The 16,593-nt window shown below is 44.9% G+C and overlaps 1 protein-coding gene and 1 long non-coding RNA gene across 2 annotated transcripts in view; one reads left to right on the top strand and one right to left on the bottom strand.

The window, feature by feature from the left end:
- The window catches only part of LOC147116555 (uncharacterized), a 38,129-nt gene extending 32,332 nt beyond the window's left edge, over positions 1-5,797 (bottom strand). The window contains exon 1 of the long non-coding RNA XR_015078836.1: positions 5,561-5,797. This is a non-coding gene — a long non-coding RNA (uncharacterized LOC147116555). The remainder of the gene's footprint in view (positions 1-5,560) is intronic.
- Positions 1-16,593, top strand: part of slc7a5 (solute carrier family 7 member 5) — a 73,887-nt gene that overhangs the window by 25,240 nt on the left and 32,054 nt on the right. The window lies entirely within an intron of this gene.

Here is a 16,593-nt window from a genome sequence, read left to right as displayed (position 1 = left end):
CATAAGAACATTAAGACGCAGGAGTAGGTCATTTGGCCCCTTGAGCCTGCTCTCCCATTCAATAATATCATGGCTGACCTGATCTTGGCCTCAACTCCACTTCCCTGCCCGCTCCCCATAACCCTTGACTCCCTTATCGTTCAAAAATCTGCCTATCCCCACCTTAAATATATTCAATAACCCAGCCTCCTCAGCTCTCTGGGGAAGAGAATTTCAAAGATTTACGACCTTCTGGCATTAAAAGGGAAATTAAAGAAGCGTGCAATAAGGGCACAGCAGTCATCATGGGTGACTTTAATCTACATATAGATTGGGCTAACCAAATTAGTAACAATACTGTGGAGGAGGAATTCCTGGAGTGTTTACGGGATGGTTTCCTGGACCAATATGTCGAGGAACCAACCAGAGATCAGGCCATCTTAGACTGGGTATTATGTAACGAGAAAGGATTAATTAGCAATCTTGTACGAGGCCCCTTGGGTCAGAGCGATCATAATATGATCAAATTCTTCATTAAGATGGAGAATGAAGTAGTTGACTCAGAAACTAGGGTCCTCAATTTAAATAAAGGAAACTACGATGGTCTGAGGAGCGAGTTGGGTAGGATTGATTGGGGAATGACACTCAAAGGGTTGATGGTGGATAGGCAATGGCAAACATTCAAAGACCGAATGGATGAACTACAGAAGTTGTTCATCCCAGTTTGGCATAAAAATAAAACAAAAAAGGTGACTCAACCGTGGCTAACAAGGGAAATTAGGGATAACATAAGATCCAAGGAGAGGACATACAAATTGGCCAGAAAAAGCAATAATCCTGAAGATTGGGGTACCTGCATGCTAACTTTTTGTGATTCATGTACAAGGACCCCCAGATTCCTCTGTACCTTAGCATTTTGTAATCTCGCCCCATTTAAATAATAATTTGCTTTTTTATTTTTCCTACCTAAGTTGATAACCTCGCATTTTCCCACATTAAACTCCATCTGCCAGATTTTTGCCCACTCACTTAGCCTATCTATATCCCTTTGGAGATTCTTTGCGACCTCCACACAATTTACTTTCCCACCTATCTGTGTATCATCAGCAAATTTGGCTACATTACACTTGGTCCCTTCATCCAAGTCATTAATATAGATTGTAAATAGTTGAGGCCCCAGCACTGATCCCTGTGGCAACCCACTAGTTACAGTTTGCCAACCTGAAAATGACCCATTTATCCCAACTCTCTTTTCTGTTAGTTAGCCAATCCTCTATCCATGCTAATATATTACCCCCAACCCCGTGAGCTCTTATCTTGTGTAATAACCTTTTATGTGGCACCTTATCGAATGCCTTCTGGAAATCCAAATACACACATCTACTGGTTCCCCTTTATCCACCCTGCTCGTTACATCCTCAAAGAATTCCAGCAAATTTGTCAAACATGATTTCCCTTTCATAATATAGTCAAGCAGAGTCAGCATTGTTTTATGATTTTCTAAATGTCCTGCTACCACTTCCTTAATGATGAACTCCAGCATTTTCCCAATGACAGATGTTCGGCTAACTGGTCGATAGTTGCCTGCTTTCTGTCTCCCTCCTTTCTTAAATAGGGGCGTTACATTTGTGGTTTTCCAGTCCGCTGGGACCTCTCCAGAATCCAGGGAATTTTGGTAGATCACAACCAAATTCATTTCCACTCAGTAAAAATGTGTTTGTGACACGTTTGTACACATATCATTACATTGCTATATTTTGCAACCGTAGCTCATTATCATAACAGCATTGTGTGTAACATTTTCTTCTTAGGCAGTCCCTCGGAACCGAGGATGACTTGTTTCCACACTAAAAATGAGTTCTCAGGTGACTGATGAGTCCAATGCGGGACCTACAGTCTCTATCACAGGTGGGCAGACGGTGGTTGAAGGGGCGGGTGGGTGGGGCGCTTAGGTTGCTGTGCGCTCCTTCTGCTGTTTGTGCTTGGCTTCCGCTTGCTCCCGGCGAAAAGACTCGAGGTGTTCGGTGCCTTCCTCCACTTCTCCTCCACTTTGTGCAGTCTTGGGCCAGGGATTCCCAGGTGTCGGTGGGGCTGTTGCACTTCTTCAAGGAGGCTTTGAGGGTGCCCTTGAAGCATTTCCTCTGCCCACCTGGGGCTCTCTTGCCGTGTCGGAGCTCCGAGTAGAGTGCGTGTTTTGGGAGTCTCGTATCGGGCATGCAGACGATGTGGCCCGTCCATCGGAGCTGATCGAGTGTGGTCAAAGCTTCGATGTTGGCCTGAGCGAGAACACTGACGTTGGTGCGCCTATCCTGCCAATGGATTTGCAGGATCTTGCAGAGGCAGCATTGGTAGTATCTCCAGTGCTTTGAGGTGCCTGCTGTACATGGTCCATGTCTCTGAAGCATACAGGAGGGCGGGTATCACTACTGCTCTGTAGACCATGAGCTTGGTGCTGGGTTTGAGGTCCTGGTCTTCAAACACTCTTCCTCAGGCGACCAAAGGCTGCACTGGCACACTGAAGGCGGTGTTGAACTTCGTCATCGATGTCTGCCCTTGTTGACAGTGGGCTCCCGAGGTATGGAAAGTGGTCCACATTGTCCAAGGCCTCGTCATGGATTTTGATAATCGGGGAGCAGTACTGTGTGGCGAAGGCAGGTTGGTAGAGGACCTTTGTCTTACGGATGTTTAGTGTAAGGCCCTTGCTCGTACGCTTCGGTGAAGGTGTTGACAATGGTTTGGAGTTCGACCTCAGAGTGTGTGCAGACGCAAGCGTCATTTGCATATTGTAATTCGATGACAGAGGATGGAACGACCTTGGATCTGGACTGGAGGCGACGGAGGTTGAACAGTTCCCCGTTTGTTCTGTATATTAGCTCCACTCTAGCGGGGAGCTTACTGAGGGTGAGATGGAGCATTGCAGCCAGGAAGATCGAGAAGAGCGTTGGTGCGATGACACAGCCTTGCTTGACCCCGGTTCGTACGTGAATTGGGTCTGTTGTGGAGTAATTTTAAATACTCAACACAAGTCTGAGATCGAGAGTTCAAGTCGTCTTTATTCGCACGAGTGGGGAGACCGTCTGCCCTGTCTTAGCCAGACTCATCCAAATTGCTACAGCAATTGTTAAACATTTATACACATAGGTATACATGGTTGACCTCGTGCACGATTCTTTCTAGTAATCTGACTGGGTTGCACCCCGACTGCACATTTACTGATTGGTTACCTAAATCGCGTCACATTGTCTTCGCCTATATTTCAAAAATAACTGCATTAATCATCTTAGTAAAGCAATCATTTTAGTAAAGCTGAGGCTGCAACTTCTAATCTTTGCATTGTTTAATTTCTTCCCCTGTGTCCCTGCAGCTACGGTCTCACACAACCCTATCGTCCCTGTCTTTGTTCTATATCTGTGATTTGTTCTTCCTGTGTCTCATTTGATGTCTGGCCTTGTCTTGTGGTTTAAGCTGAGGTCGTCTGTTTGCACAGCTTCTGCATTATCTGTTGCGAGGCTGGCAGCTCTTATTCCGTCTTTGAAATGTTGTGTTGTATTATATTGACCCTTGCCCGGAGAGTAAACCAAGCCCCTTCGTGCTATACTACCCTACACTTATTTTCCTCAACATCTTTGAATTTTTCCCCTTTCAGGCCTGTGGCGGATCCGTTGGTCAGGATCACGGCTTGCATGTTGTCGTGAAGCAGGCGGAGGATGGTTTTAATCAAATAATGTAAACACACTCAGGCAAGTTAGCATTTCACTGAATGCTCTCATTGCTGTTAATATTTGCTTCAGATAAAGAAACAGAAAAGTGGTGACAATTTTGTCAAAACAGCTGGTCATATGCGCTGCTGGTAGCAGACATGAGCCCTCCTGCATAAATTTGCCATCCAACAAGGAGTGACACTGCAGCAGGATGTTGAGGCCAGTGGGACTTCAGGCCTCAGGAAGAGGAGGGGTCGTAGCTGATGTACTGGCCGGGCTTGGTGTGACACTCTTGTGATTGAGAACATTGTCCGGTAATTCTCGCAAGATGCCATTGGAAAAACAGTGCTTGCATTGAAGACCCTCCCAGCACTTGATAACTTTCTTTGACCTTCCGCAACAAACAGTATCTGCACTAAAGAGTAATAAAAATATGAAGATTTAGTGATCTATCAAGTGCTCTAATTCTAATCACTGTTTCCATTTGGTGACCCTATAAGGTTTTCTTGTTCTATTACATAATCTAAGGCTATGTCTAACAGGTTCCTGGGTGGGAAGAGCAACTGTTGTGGTAGGTTGCTGTTGGGTGGTGTGGCGCTGTAGGGTTGGTGGTGGTGGTGTTGAACCTTTGGGTGTGGGCTCATGCGATGTCTGAAGTCATGTGTTAGCTACATAGTGGCTGTCAGTACCTGTCCAATCTCTGGCACTTCATTAATCGTTTGAGGAGCCTGGATGGTGTGGTTAGATCTGAGGATATTCTGAGAGGAAGCTGTCTCATTTGCTACCTTTTCTTGCCAGGTGCTGGGTATCTCAGCAAGATGACCAATGATACTTGGTGGTTGGTGGCATCACAGTTCCAAACTTGTCCTCACCTGTACATTCCACAGATTCATGGCCTAAAAAGGGCCACGGTCACCTCCTTCTGTCTTAGTCCCCCTTGTGATTGTATACTACATTCACCTGGGAGCACTCCGAATTTATGAATATATGAGGATCCCAAACACCAACACTTTGCCAAGCCACCTTCCTTCTCTGTTTGAGGGCGTTGCAAAGTACCATGCATGCCGATTATTGTGGCCGTAACCTTTATGGATGGAACTTTGAATGGTTGTGTGTCCCACTAGAATGACACCCTACAGCTCTTGTGCAAAGTATCAGTGTTGAGAAACGGGACAAAGGTCATAACCGTGCTTTGCAGTTGCAGATTTAGATTTGTTCCATGCATTCTTTGAGGAAATAATCATATAGATGCTGTTGAGTACACTTAACTTTGACAGTCCTGATGCCACTGAACAACTGCTGTTTGCAAACTACATTAACTTGCTCTGCAATCTTCACCCGTCCATGTTGGAATTGTGATTTATCTGGAGGGTGGTCTTCAACTTCAAAAACAACTGTCCTCCTTCATTCACCTCTGGTACCAGAACCTCCAACAACTTGTCTGGAAAGGAGGAAGTTTTTTTTCTCCACTGCCCACATTGCATACATTTTCAAAGCTAATAATATACACAGAGCCTCAAAGCAATGAAACTCCTTCCACACCCAGATTTATTTACGAAAACAGTCCACTCCCTTCTAGTGATGAACAACAACCCTTTTAAGAGCCGTTGCTTTCTTAAGATTGTGCTTCCCAGCCAATTGCCATATAGGCCTGCCTCCCTGCACATACTTCACAAACTGATTGCATGAAAATCAAGGCGAACGGCTTGCCTCGCAAAATTTGGTGATGCCAGCCCTGCATTAAAAATAGATCCTATTCACAAGATTCCTTTTTTTCCAACGAAAGTTCCCTGTATCTGCATTGTAAAATTTGAAATATATATCCTCAGAGGAATCTCATCTATTAAACGTGCGTTAGATGTTGAAATCTGTAAGCCTACCTTTACAGTTGCCCATCAAGCTCACTCATTTTGGAATGTTAATTACTGGGTGGCTGAATGTCCAGCCAAACTACAGGAGGAGTTGGTGGTCACCCTCGTAGGGAAGGATTAAAACATTTTTTCCTCTGGTTTGGCTGAGTACTTGGTCAGCTGCTAATCTCGTGATAGATTTTGCTTTTAAATTATTCTAAATCATATAGACATTGTTCCATTGGACTTTATGGTTGAATTGTTGAACCCTTGAGGAACTGTCGAGCATGTGATGTGGTGAGAACAGCAAGTAATTGAAAAATTAAGACATTTTATTAATCTATGCAGTGAATCACTTTTTGTTCTTAAATCATTTATTTCTTGATACCTTTTCCATACCAAAGAGATTTTTCATTGTTTCTACCATTAAAGTTTGTTTATTTTCATTTTTTTTTTAAAGTTTTAATTCAGATTGGAATTGTGACTACAAGCATTTACTTCACAGGTTTTCAATTGCAATTTTTTTTTACATGAGAACAGTAAGCTTGATCTCTCCCACCTCGTCACACTACTCCTGTATTCACTTTCCTTGAACTGTTCAATTTAGTGAGAGATTTTGTTGTTTTGCAAAAGTATAATATTTTTGTTCCCATCGTGTCTTTTAGTTGAAATCTCATGAGGCAGGAATAATGTTAGAATTTGGAGAATGTGATTCAGGGTCCCTTTCTAGTAGTTTAATGGACACTGTAGTGGTATCCGATTTATAATGACCCATAGAAACAGGCTGGCAGTTGTTCATCTCGGCCTTTTGTCTAATAAAACCATTGCAAAGTGTTTGTAAAGTTACAGAAAAATTAGAAATGCAATCTCCATTAAAATACAGTGCAGGTATTGTTCTGGTAGCGTTTTCTCATAACCTCTGGCATGAACTTTGGTGGGGGGGAGATGAAATCTTTTGTTTACTATGTTGAACTTGCGAATAGTTTGTACTTGTAAAAGAAAATACAAACTGGGCTTTAATTAATTCTTTTAAAATGTGTTTACAGCAATAATGCCCATGTGACAGCAAGAAGTGCAGAAGCTGAAGGACCCAGTGTTGAGTGACCCACTTTTTACACTGGAAACCTTTAGCGGTAACTAAGTAATAATAGACGATTGTCTGTACTTTGTAATAGAAGTTAGGATGGATCAAGTCTGAAGGACAGGATCACTAGTAGATTCTTTCAATTGGCCTGCTATCCTTTTCCAATGCAGATTGGGCTGAGTTGGTGATTACTATTTGGCAGCATTTCTAGCTGTATTTGGAAATTTTAGGAATCAACAAATTAGCTTTTCGTATGTTCAGAATTGTTTTCCAAACAGTATATTAAACCTTTAAGGAAGCCTGATTTGTAAAAATAAATCTTCATTGGTGCTCACAAGACAAAGCAGCACTGATGTTCCTCACACTCAAGGGCTTCTGGTGAGGGTTACTCTATTGGGCAGAACATCCCCAAATTGAGTTTTTGAGCACGATACTCTCAATCAGTTTTGCATTTTTCAACTTGTTCAGTGCAGGACCTCAGAGCAGTGTTGCTCTTAAAAAAAATTTCACCAACAGTAATTTGAATTTCTACAGCACCCTTAATAGAAACATCCCAAGGTGCTTCACTGATTACAATTGGGAATGAATGCTGTGCCAGAAATCAAGAGATGAGGAAATGGTGCAGAAAGCTAGGCTGAAGAGAAGGGAAGGTTTTGCAAAGATTTTTAAAGGTGAAAGGAGAGGTCCAGGGAAAGAGTTCCAGAGAATGGGACATGTGGTGGTGGTTTAGACAGGCTAGAGCTTCTAAAGAGAGGGGATTGGGTGGCCAACAGGTAGGGCATTAAAGTACGATAGCAAAATACTGCAGATGTTGGAAATCCGAAATAACAACAGAAAATGCTGGAAAAACTCAGCAAGTCAGGCAACATCCGTGGAGAGAAATTTGAGTTGACGTTTCGGGTTTGACCCTTCAAAACTGGAGAGAACTAGATCGAAGGCAGGGCTGCGATCGGACAAAAGAATAAAAGAACCAAAAGAAGTAAAAGAGATTAGAAGCTAGACGAGATGGTAATAGGCTGTGATTAGGTGTAAAGTGTACTGGCAGGGCAAAAGATAGCTGCCAGGTGTGAGAGAGAAACAAAAGGAAAGGGGGGGGGGGGGGGGGAAAGGAAAGGAGTGGAAAAATATAAGTGAAAATGAAATAGGGGCCGAGGTTATGATCTGAAATTGTTGAACTCGATATTGAGACCGGAAGGCTGCAGAGTGCCTAATCGGAAGATGAGGTGCTGTTCCTCGAGTTTACGTTGAGCTCCCGTGGAACAGTACAAGAGGCCAAGGACGGTGAGGTCCGAGTGGGAATGGAGCGGTGAATTGAAATGACAGGCGACCGGAAGCTCGGGGTCACCCTTACGGACTGAACGGAGGTGTTCCGCAAAGCGGTCACCCAATCTGCGTTTGGTCTCCCCAATGTAGAGGAGACCGCATCGTGAGCAGCGAATACAGTATACTAGATTGCGAGAAGTACAAGTAAATCGCTGTTTCACCTGGAAGGGGTGTTTGGGGCCCTGGACAGTGGGGAGGGGGGAGGTATAGGGGCAGGTGTTACATCGCCTCCGCTTGCACGGGAAGGTGCCAGGCGAAGGGGAAGGGCTGTTTGGGGTGATAGAGGAGTGGACTAGGGTGTCTCGGAGAGAGCGGTCCCTGCGGAATGCTGAAAGGGGAGGGGAGGGGAAGATACGTTTGGTGGTGGGATCACTTTGGAGGTAGCGGAAATGCCGGAGGATGATCCGTTGAATGTGGAGGCTGGTGGGGTGAAAGGTGAGGACAAGGGGAACCCTATCGTGGTTCCGGGAGGGAGGGGCAGGGGTGAGGGCAGAGGTGCGGGAGATAGAACTGACACGGTCGAGGGCAGTGTCAACCACGGTAGAGGGGAATCCTCGGTTGCGGAAAAAGGAAGACATGTCTGAAGCACTGGTGTGGAAGGTGGCATCGTCGGAGCAGATACGGCGGAGGCGGAGAAACTGGGAGAATGGAATAGAGTCCTTACAGGAAGTGGGGTGGGAGGAAGTGTAGTCCAGGTAGCTGTGGGAGTCAGTGGGCTTGTAGTAAATATTGGTCGATAACCTATCCCCAGAGATGGAGACGGAGAAGTCGAGGAAAGGAAGGGAAGAGTCAGAGATGGACCATGTGAAGGTGAGGGAAGGGTGGAAATTGGAGGCAAAGTGAATGAAATTGTCAAGTTCGGGGCGAGAGCAGGAAACGGCACCGATACAGTCATTCTCACATTGAACAACTTCTCCTTTAACTCCACTCATTTCCTCCAAATCAAAGGTGTTGCCATGGGTACCCGCATGGGTCCTAGCTATGCCTGCCTTTTCGTGGGCTATGTGGAACAATCTTTGTTCCAGTCCTACTCGGGTCCCCTCCCTCACCTCTTTTTCCGATACATTGATGACTGTATCGGTGCCGTTTCCTGCTCTCGCCCCGAACTTGACAATTTCATTCACTTTGCCTCCAATTTCCACCCTTCCCTCACCTTCACATGGTCCATCTCTGACTCTTCCCTTCCCTTCCTCGACTTCTCCGTCTCCATCTCTGGGGATAGGTTATCGACCAATATTTACTACAAGCCCACTGACTCCCACAGCTACCTGGACTACACTTCCTCCCACCCCGCTTCCTGTAAGGACTCTATTCCATTCTCCCAGTTTCTCCGCCTCCGCCGTATCTGCTCCGACGATGCCACCTTCCACACCAGTGCTTCAGACATGTCTTCCTTTTTCCGCAACCGAGGATTCCCCTCTACCGTGGTTGACACTGCCCTCGACCGTGTCAGTTCTATCTCCCGCACCTCTGCCCTCACCCCTGCCCCTCCCTCCCGGAACCACGATAGGGTTCCCCTTGTCCTCACCTTTCACCCCACCAGCCTCCACATTCAACGGATCATCCTCCGGCATTTCCGCTACCTCCAAAGTGATCCCACCACCAAACGTATCTTCCCCTCCCCTCCCCTTTCAGCATTCCGCAGGGACCGCTCTCTCCGAGACACCCTAGTCCACTCCTCTATCACCCCAAACAGCCCTTCCCCTTCGCCTGGCACCTTCCCGTGCAAGCGGAGGAGATGTAACACCTGCCCCTATACCTCCCCCCTCCCCACTGTCCAGGGCCCCAAACACCCCTTCCAGGTGAAACAGCGATTTACTTGTACTTCTCGCAATCTAGTATACTGTATTCGCTGCTCACGATGCGGTCTCCTCTACATTGGGGAGACCAAACGCAGATTGGGTGACCGCTTTGCGGAACACCTCCGTTCAGTCCGTAAGGGTGACCCCGAGCTTCCGGTCGCCTGTCATTTCAATTCACCGCTCCATTCCCACTCGGACCTCACCGTCCTTGGCCTCTTGTACTGTTCCACGGGAGCTCAACGTAAACTCGAGGAACAGCACCTCATCTTCTGATTAGGCACTCTGCAGCCTTCCGGTCTCAATATCGAGTTCAACAATTTCAGATCATAACCTCGGCCCCTATTTCATTTTCACTTATATTTTTCCACTCCTTTCCTTCCCCCCCCCCCCCCTTTCCTTTTGTTTCTCTCTCACACCTGGCAGCTATCTTTTGCCCTGCCAGTACACTTTACACCTAATCACAGCCTATTACCATCTCGTCTAGCTTCTAATCTCTTTTACTTCTTTTGGTTCTTTTATTCTTTTGTCCGATCGCAGCCCTGCCTTCGATCTAGTTCCTTTTCTCTCCAGTTTTGAAGAAGGGTCAAACCCGAAACGTCAACTCAAATTTCTCTCCACGGATGTTGCCTGACTTGCTGAGTTTTTCCAGCATTTTCTGTTGTTATTAGGGCATTAAAGTAGTTGAATCTAGAAGTGACAAAGATACGTTTAAGAGTTTCACTGGCGGAGGAGGGGCTGAGATTATGGCAGAGACGGGCAACATTGCAGAGTTGGAAGTGAGCAATCTTGATTATATATAGGATATGTGGTTTAAAGCCCAGCTTAGGGTCGAGCAGGGTGCAAATTCTATAGTTCAGCTTGAGTGAGTGGTCAGGGACGAAGAAAGAGGCAGTGACAAAGGAGCAGAGTTTATGTTGGAAGCTTCAGTGTTGAGCTGGTGGAAGCTGTGCTCATCAGGATGTGACGTAAGACAAACAAGTTGACAACACAGAGACAGTTGAAGGGTCAAGTGAAGTGGTGGAGAGGCAGACTTGTGTACCATCAGCATAGATCTGAATGCTAACTCTGCCCATGGATGATACAGCCAAAGGACAGCATGAATTTTACAGTTCCACTCTGAGGGCTCAACAATACTGGGCTTATGTAGAGTTTTTATTCCTGTTCCAGAGGGTAAGGAAAAGTATTTGAGCAAATCGGCATAGTTAAGTTACAGGAAACTTTCGTTTAAACAGAGGTTAAATGTCCGGAACGCTCTATTCACTGGCAAAATTCAGGAGTCGGTTCAGATAAGTTTTTTTACTTTTCGTTGCTTTTTTTCTCCAGTCATGGCTCTGCAAGCGTCTAGCTGAAGCTGTTGCTTAGCTACAGAGACGCTTGCAAGCTGTGCCGACTGTTTTGAAGCTGTTGCTAAGCAACAGGGTTTGTTGCTTCAGACGGAGCTCAGAAGCTCCGTATGTTTTAACATTAGCGCTGGTTTCTCCGGCAGTTTTGATGGGCCGGCACCAGCTCGGTCCTGTCAGTGCCGGATACCAGAAAGTTTCCTGTAACAGTAACTCGCCAAGGCTTTTTCGGCAGCAGCTCCCAAACACGTGACCTCTTCCACCTAGAAGGACAAGGGCAGCAGGCGCATGGGAACACCACCACCTCCAAGTTCTCCTCCAAGTCACACACCATCCTGACTTAGAAGTATATCGCCGATATTTCATCATCGCTGGGTCAAAATCCTGGAACTCCCTACCTAACAGCACTGGGAGTACCTTCACCACATGGACTGCAGTGGTTCAAGAAGGGAGCTCCCCACCACCTTCTCTAGGGCAATAAATGCTGGCCTTGCCAGCGACGCCCACATCCCATAAACGAATAAAAAAAAGATAGTTAACAGATAGTTGTTATCAGGTATAAGTGTGAGAAACTTCGTATGTGGAACACTTGGAAGTATGCTGGATACTTTTTCATGCACTACAGATGGTCACTAGAAACAAGACTATATAATCTAGAACTAAATTGAGCTGGCCTGGAATGGAGTGAATGAAAGTTTAATGGACAACTTATTCAGCAGTCAATCTGCCTGTCTGCAGTGTTGTATTGCGAATTGTTCAGGCCTTAGAATTGGCTTCAGACTATGGGAGATCACCCCTTTTAAGCAAACTGTCTGAATAGACCTGCAACAAAAGCTCAGGAAGAGGAGTATAAAATAATTAACGTAAGCACATCAGTGATCTAACTTTGTACAGCAGTTAGATCTGATATGACGGAATTGAATTTTGACATTGTTTACTGTAATTCTACCCAGTAAGTCAGGGGAGTGGCTAGGTTAGAGGTTGAAAGGCTTCAAAATTAATTCAGAGTTAAGTCTGCTTCCTGAAGTCTGCACCTTTTTAGCAATGGGTCAGTGAAAGTGGGAGTATTGTAATTCCAAGGGCCTATTGAATGCATTCCAATGTCATGTACTGCACTGTACTTTATACACAGCTGACCTTTTTGTGAAGTCTTTGTACAGATACATAAACGAATGCATGTTTTGTACATTTTGTTTTTTTTTTAATTGGCGGGCCAGTGACTTTCCAGCTGTTCAATAACTTAATTTCTGTGCAAGAAATATGAATTTTAACAAAGAATATGCTGGAAATATGCAGCCGGTCAGTCAGCATCTGCAAAAAGAAAAGACAAGTTTTGCATTTTGGGTCCGAACCCTTTAACAGAACTAGCATTGTTTTTGTCCCTGGGTTGAGGTTTACTGTGTTATTCTGTCCAATAGATTGAAAGCACAAGTGTGGAAATTGTTTAAAAATTTGCTGGTCACTTTTGTTGATGATGCTAGATCTGGAATGATAAATGCATGTTTAATATCTCATTGACTGGCTCGGACTCTTCTGAACGGTCAAGTATTTCCAATATTAGAAGGCAACAGGAGGTTATTTTAAATGGTGGCTGATTTTTCTTTTTGATTTTATAGTAATAATAATCCCAAATGGAGAGTAAAGATCCATAGTAAATTTTAGGCAACCAGTTCTCAGATTGATTGGAATTTTCGAAGTCTTGAAATGTCATTACTATTGGAAGATTGCAAATGAATGTCTTCAGGAGATTATTGATAATTATAACTGCTACTCTTAAAATATCTATTTTAAACAAATTAGTAAAATGGCCAGCAGCCATTTTAAATACGCTGTTAATCATTTGTCATTTTGAAATGCTTGGGAAACCAGAGAAATTATAATTTCGGAATATAATGGTGAGGGTATCTCAACAGCACAACATGTTACAACATGCTTCATGTATTCAGTAAAACTCTTCAGGATAAATGTTATTAAACATTATTCTTTTCATGTCACATTCATTCCTTGTCCTCCTAAAGAAGGGTAAAGAGAATATACATGGGAAAGAGTGGCACTCGCCATTTTTAACACATGAGTAGGTTCAATTGAGGGCTGACTAGGCAATCCTCATGTAGAATTGATCCCAGTGTTTGCAATTTTGTATTTATTTAATACAGTCAACTGTTAATTTAAATTTGAATACATTTGGATAAAAATGATTTTGAATTATCAGTTGACTGTACAAGGGAATGTCTTTAAATCGAAATCCACCTGCTTCCTCAATTATTGGAGTTCTTTCCTCTTCCCCTCTGATGTCATCTCACTATGCCAGAATAAATTAGTTTTATCTCCATTTTAAGCATTTTAGCCCAGTACGGTGGTTTTCCTGTTCCCACTTAAACAATTGTTGAGACATATGGGAATCCGATTAGTGCGACTATGATCTTGGAGACTTAATCTCATGGCTCTCGCATTAAACAAAGGAAAATCCGCTCAGTCATGTCTACTAACGTTCCTGTTAGACCTGTGCGTCCGTGTGAACAAGCAATACCACCTCACACGCCAGCCAAGTTATACTGCCTTAGAATGTCTTCGTTATTTGTGAATTCATACCGCTACTTGAATTTTGGTGAAAAGCTTAAATTTACAGCTTGGTGGGAATGGTTAGGCCCGCGCCTGTAGTGGGTTCCAATCTGCGTCATGACATGGATTGGATTTTTTGCGGGGGGAAGGTCTTGTCATGCCATCAGTGCAGCACTGCTTCAGCACTGAGATATTTGTTTTGAACGGCTGCCAGTGACACTGCAGCAGCAGAATAAATGTGATCTGGCTCCTCTTTTCTCATTTTCATGCTGAATTTTGCACAAACTGCGCAGGGGAGCTCTCCATGGTTAGATCTTTAGAATGATAGCCAAACCGCTCATGAGTTTGTCTCCTGGAAGATGTTATCGGATGAATGTGACTAACTGGCACCAACTCTTTAAAAGCTTGTAGAAGAGTTTAGATCATTTCACTGATGAGTAAACTGAAATATAAGGGGGCATTTTAATTGCCAGTGGATTTTGGGCACCAGTGTGCGAGGCAGGTGGCACAGCCGGACGAATTTGTCAGTGAGAGACGCAAAGGATTTTAAACTGCTGGGCTGCATTAGCATTTGATTGGCGGGTTGCCCACCTGATCGCATCAGTGACAGGCAGCACACGCTTGTCGGGCAGGATTTCTTGTGAGCCTCCTGATTGCTATAACATGTGAATGCACGGGAGGTTACATTTGCATCGCTGAAATTTGCCTCTGGCCTCGCTGAAAACATCTTGATCGAAAGCAAATCCTCAGGTCTTCAGACACATCCGTGGAGGTCCTCGTTGAGGAGGTGAGAGCATGGAGGGATGTCTTGTTTCTATCTGATAGAAAGAAGTTGCCAAACAGATCTTACAGCAGGCTTAGAAAGAGGTGGCAGTGGTAGTTAACTCTCGGAGCATGGCCCCCCCACCGCCCCCCTCCAGGACCTGGACTGGATACAGAAAATGCTTCAATGACTGACCAGAGCAGCAAGGGTGAGTACACGCCTTCATATCTCCATTTCTATGCAGTACACCTGGCAACAACATTTCCACCCCATCCCCCTTACCCCCCTCCCTTCGCATTGCAAACACGTCCATCCCCTGCATTACATCCTCTCTACCAACCACAAGGGGACACTGTACCTCCTCTCCTTCTCTTTCCAATCATACACTCACCTGTTGCTTGCTGCCTTCACAACAGGCAGTAACAGCATTCTGTTCTCGCCTGGTCGCAAACGTCGAACAATAATCTGCTGTGATGACTGCTTTCTCGCTTCTTCACAGTCCAACTCACTTCTTCACAGTCCAACCATTTTCTTTCCATTGAACAGTTCTCCACCCTGCTTGCAACTTGCTTCTTCTCCCTCTCAGCATACACACTATATGAAGAAGCCCCATACAAATGGACATCCCTTTTCAACAGGCACTCACTAACTCTCAATCTATTTCGGTAGGACAAATTGGTTCATAATGCAAGGGAAATTAGAAACTGCATCAACTGATGCTTAACCCAGAAGTGATTTTCACTCCAGAGTTTTACTGCTTCAAAATATGCTGCTATTTGCATTTTCCTTTTTTTTCCCTTTTTGAACAACTTAATTTGACCTCTTCCCATGGATTCTTTCTACCAGTCTAGTTGTTTTTTGAAGTCCAGATGTTTCTGTCCCTAGTCGTCTTGGGGGCGATTTTGCCAGCGCTCAGGGGTCGGGTTTGGAGGCAGGACTGCTGGCAAAATCAAAAAGATAGGCAGCGGGTCCCGAACCCGCTTCCAACCCGTCTCCAGTCAATCTTCCTGGGAGTCGGGTCCCCGATTTGCGCAGGGACCAGACTCCCAGCGGCGGGAAGAGGATTATAGCCACACAACTGCTCGTTAACAGGCAGTTAAGAGGCTTTTTCCAATTTTGACACTTCTACTGCGGGCTTCCTGACGTTGGGAAACCCTGCCAGGGTAAGTGTGGCGTGCTGTGGGTCTACTGTAATGTTTGTGTATAGCTGACAGCTGCAGAAGTGGTGTGAAGGCTCCAATGGGACACTGGTGAGTTGCAGAGGTAAGAAAATGTTGGGAAAGTCATTTTTAATGTGTTTAGAATTTTCTGTATGTGACAAGCTTTGAAGTGTTTGTGTAGTCCCACCTCATTGGGAGAATCTCTCACCAGTGAAAGATTGCTTCTGTAACCTCACCTGCAGCTGCCATCTGTTTTAGCCTAAGGAGAGAGTCACTGGAGAGCCTGGGTGCAAGGGCTCACCTTTGTACAGTGATTGTCAGAGTTTGCAGCACCTCCATGCTGTCACACACTGAAAAAATCATCTGTCAAAAAGAAATGGTGGTGGCACCTTTAAGAAAACCGGCAAATGACGCGTAATCAACTAACGTCATCTGACACCGGCTTTCTCTTAATTGGCCGGCAAGCCCGCAGGCCAATTGATGCAAAATAGCGTCTGTGCGTCGAACGTCGCTGGGGGCGGGACTAGATCCCGAACGGCAGCAGTCTCGCTCCCAACGCACCTCTTCAGGTAAGATCCCGGCCCTTGTCTCTGCATTGATTGCAGTGGCTCACGCTGACAAAGGAGTGTTTTTGTACCTCGCTGCCAGTGTGAGCCATTTTAAAACAAACTCCCCTGCCCTGGATCCGATTGAAGCCTGATTACAGTAAATCCTCCCTTCCTGGTGATAGAGACTACTCTGGTGATGCACCCGCAGCTCTTCACTACAGACAAAAAATGTTTTAGAAACAAACTATCAGCAATAGGACAGATAGTTCAAGTCTTACAGCTCTGATATTGTAGCATAAATGTAAAGCAAATAACATCAGGATTCACACTGCCTATGAAGCCAACTAACACCTTTAGGAAAGGGGATGGGAAAAGGAGAGCATTTTGGGTGGTACGAGGGAAGGAAGATTAAAAAAAATGCATAAAGGCACCCACAATTTAGCCTGTAACTTTATTCAAAAGTAGTGCTGAATTGAGACTG

Source organism: Somniosus microcephalus, chromosome 6 (assembly GCF_052327205.1).
Source record: "Somniosus microcephalus isolate GS21.2 chromosome 6, FLI_Smic_1.0, whole genome shotgun sequence".
Classification (NCBI taxonomy): domain Eukaryota; kingdom Metazoa; phylum Chordata; class Chondrichthyes; order Squaliformes; family Somniosidae; genus Somniosus; species Somniosus microcephalus.
Note: the sequence above shows the minus strand (reverse complement) of the source record. Positions and strands in the feature narration are given on the sequence as shown.